Consider the following 4,587-nt stretch of genomic DNA (forward strand, 5'->3'; position numbering starts at 1 on the left):
TTAAAATTTGAACTTGACACAAAGGTTACACCACATTGTACACCATGTAAATTAATTTGATGATTCTAAAAAGTTGGTATATACTTGATTAGATTATGGTGTTATGCATTGCAGGTTTGGAACATATAACTAAAATCAACATTACCATCAATTAAAAATCAATTTATTTTATTGTTCTATATCGATATATCGCCAAAAAATTAATCACACCATCCATTAAATTGAAATCAACAAATTACCAATATTTTAACTATACCATCCATCAAAATATATACACTAAAACATATTACGGTTAATAACCAACAAATTACCAATTATTGTAGCGGATCAGCTACCAAAGTATATATCTTAATACATATCACTATTTAAAATAACATATCATCAATAATTGTACCAAATCGACCACCAAAGTGTACACAAAAAAATGTGTTTAAAAATTTTTCTGATAATTTATGGACCACATGATACAAATCATATTAACTATGATAATGCGGATCTTCTTCAAATTAACAGTTGTAATTTTTTATTTTGAACAAACAATTGGGCTCTTGACATCGATATAAGCCTTCATCAAACGAGGACTCTTTCCGGGAGCATTATCAAAAGCAACTTTCTTACTCATAATCAATTTTATTCAAAGAAGTAAAAAAAATTGTATTGTAAGAGATGATTTTTAAAGAAACAAAGAGAAATATTTTCAAGAAGGAGTTTCAAAACTTTTTCTTGAAAAGATGAAAAAAATGTGTGCAGCAATGCGTTTACCAAGGGAAAAAAAAGTACATCAATGATATTTCATCCGTGTAAGGTTAACATGAAAGAGAAAGTAAGATATATATTAAAGAAAATGTATCCAAATATAATTGTGATTGAGATTCTAAAAATTAATTAAAATAAAAGATAAAATATGACTCCCAAAAATTTAGTACACTAACCAATAAAATAGGACATAAAATAGTGTAGATTTTTAATTTATAATAAAATGTCATATTTGTAATTAAAATGTTAATGTTGTAAATAAAAAACTAAAATAATATTAGGTAAATTAAGGTCTTAAATAGTATATTCTTGTAATTTTTCCTTAATTTATATTGTGGAGGATCAAAATTGGGTGTCGACAGTAATTAATAGCAGGTAAGATCATGAATGAATGTAAAGACCATTGAAGCCAAAAAAAATAATTACAGCAATGCCCAAACACTAACCACATAAGAATAAGAATGCTATGAATATGACATATTATAGTGAATGCAAATGTATGCTAATACGTTAGCTAAACAGGAAAATGCTTTCTCATAACTCAAATCTAATTCAAGGATAGATATGAAACTTCTAGAGATGAAAAATTGAGCAAAATCTGCACCCAATACACAAACATTTTAAAATAACATGATAGTAACAAGAAAAAGAGCATATAGTGGTCATCTTATTAAAAATGAAAGCATAGTCATCTTTCAAACACATTAAATGTCATAAAATGTACTTAAACTACAAAACTGAAATATATAAAAGTAAATTTAGCAATCACCCCATGATTTAGCAACTTTCAAAAAAGGTTAAAACCAACAGTTACAGCGATCTAACCAACATATGCAACTAATAAGTTATCTACTTCTTTCATTGATGGCACGTTGGGATATTGAACCAGGGTAGCTGGTGGGTCAGTTACAACCTTCAATACTATTGGTTTTGAAAAGAGCCTAATGAAACACGAAGAATTAGTCGACTAAAGGAATTACAAAAAAACAATTGAAAAATTTATCTCAGTTTGAGCTATACAGTTGGACAACTACGAGAACCTAACTTCTGCTCATACGACCTTTATTGAGGTACAAGTCATTTTTACACCTTCTATTACCAAACATATGTTCAATTAGTTGTATATAGAAAAACTTGTATTCAACAAAATTATCATATTCACTTTGTTGCACAAATAGTGCTAAAGCATAAGATTTAAAATCCTACCTTCTAATAGCAATTTTGAAATTTAAATTTCAAATTGAAGTTCAAGTTTTGTTCAAATATTATAAACAAATACTTGTCCTCAAATTTAAACTTCAAATTGTGTGGTCAAACGCATATGTGTTTGGTATGAAAAAAAATGTTTTTCATGAAACATGATTTCCTAGAAAATGTTTCCTTGGAAAAAAAAATGATTTTTTTACTTATTTTTTAGTATTTGGTAAGGAAAAAAGAAAACATTATTCTTAAGGAGATTTAAGGCCCAATGGGACGAGGAGTGGGGTTCAGGGGCGGTGGAGGGTGGTAGTTGGGAAGATTGGGTGGGTGGGAGGAGAAAAAATAAATTTGTAATGTCAATTATACAATTTGTTTTTCTTATCACCGTTAAGATCGAACTCATTTTCGTCATTGTTAAGTAACTTATTTCAGAAAATATTTTTCAAATATTTTGATCAACCAAACATGAGATTTTCGGAAAACATATGCATATAAACAAAAACACACCCGATACATTTCCTCAATTCTCATATTTTATCCAAACTTATGTATACACTAGTGAACTTGTTCGCACTTCGCGCGATTTTTATAGAAAAATCAAAATATAATTTAATAGTGATTATTAAAAATAACAATTCTTCTCATCTCATTAATTTAATTTTATCTATTTCTCTATCTTCAACTAACAATATATGCTTTATTATATTCTTGAAGTTGATTATTTTGAAATGAAAAAAGATACTCGTTCAACAAATTCAAAGCCACAAATAATCTTCCCTAATTTTGATTCTCTTATTTTATATTGCTCAAGATTCATATGTTGTTGATATAGCAAAGACACCATAATTTTAACCCTCCAACTTTATTTTTTAAAAATATTTTCAATAAGTAATTTTCAGTTAAATATTTTGTTTTATAGGGTAGAAATTTGATTAAAATCATAGAGTAATTATTTGATCATGTTCTCGCTACTTACGTTTTAATATATTTTTTTTGGTTTTTTTTATTGATTATCTACCTTTGTTTTCTTATCCTTTTCTTTATTGTTTTTCATTTTTATAATTTTTTGTTCATGTAATCCTACCCTACTTTTATATTTATTCTAACATTATTTCTCGATTCTCCCTTATACAAAAAAGAATTGATGAATTACACCAAATCAATAATTCAAGTTGATTTTTTAAAACCAAACACCTTAGAAATAGAAATAATTATCCAAAACAGTCCTACAAATTTAGAGAGTCAAAAACATCAAAATCTTACTATCCTCCTTATTCATCCAACAAATATTTTGAAAACCTTTAATTTGTTGCAGTTCAAATGGGGTTATGCATTTTTCTTTTCTTGTTTCATCTTTTTATGTACACCAAATCAATTCTCTTTTCACTTCTTACTAATCTATCTATATATAAAAGGAGAGGAAAAAATGACACGTGTCAGCACCACAATTATTCTTGAATTTTATTATTTTTAGTTATTTTAAATAATAAATTCAAATTCAATAACTTAATTGTCTTTAGTTAATTTAAATAATAAATCTATATATAAAAGGAGAGGAAAAAATGACACATGTCAGCACCACAATTATTCTTGAATTTTATTATTTTTAGTTATTTTAAATAATAAATTCAAATTCAATAACTTAATTGTCTTTAGTTAATTTAAATAATAAATCTATATATAAAAGGAGAGGAAAAAATGACACATGTCAGCACCACAATTATTCTTGAATTTTATTATTTTTAGTTATTTTAAATAATAAATTCAAATTCAATAACTTAATTGTCTTTAGTTAATTTAAATAATAAATCTATATATAAAAGGAGAGGAAAAAATGACACATGTCAGCACCACAATTATTCTTGAATTTTATTATTTTTAGTTATTTTAAATAATAAATTCAAATTCAATAACTTAATTGTCTTTAGTTAATTTAAATAATAAATTCCATTTTAAAACAAAATAACAATTTAAAACAGTTTTTTTAAAATCAGATTTTTTTTTAAAGAACTTATTATTATATTTTTTATTGTATTGCCGATAGAAATGTATCTATATATAAAAGGAGAGGAAAAAATGACACGTGTCAGCACCACAATTATTCTTGAATTTTATTATTTTTAGTTATTTTAAATAATAAATTCAAATTCAATAACTTAATTGTCTTTAGTTAATTTAAATAATAAATTCCATTTTAAAACAAAATAACAATTTAAAACAGTTTTTTAAAAATCAGATTTTTTTTTAAAGAACTTATTATTATATTTTTTATTGTATTGCCGATAGAAATGTATCTATATATAAAAGGAGAGGAAAAAATGACACGTGTCAGCACCACAATTATTCTTGAATTTTATTATTTTTAGTTATTTTAAATAATAAATTCAAATTCAATAACTTAATTGTCTTTAGTTAATTTAAATAATAAATTCCATTTTAAAACAAAATAACAATTTAAAACAGTTTTTTAAAAATCAGATTTTTTTTAAAGAACTTATTATCATATTTTTTATTGTATTGCCGATGGAAAAGAAGGTAATAATTCACTAATTGTTAAAATCCTTTTAATCAGACATTATTATTATTGCTACTACTACTACTACTACTACTACTACTAATAATAATAATAAT

Source organism: Solanum tuberosum, unplaced genomic scaffold (genome assembly GCF_000226075.1).
Source record: "Solanum tuberosum cultivar DM 1-3 516 R44 unplaced genomic scaffold, SolTub_3.0 scf00487, whole genome shotgun sequence".
Taxonomy (NCBI): domain Eukaryota; kingdom Viridiplantae; phylum Streptophyta; class Magnoliopsida; order Solanales; family Solanaceae; genus Solanum; species Solanum tuberosum.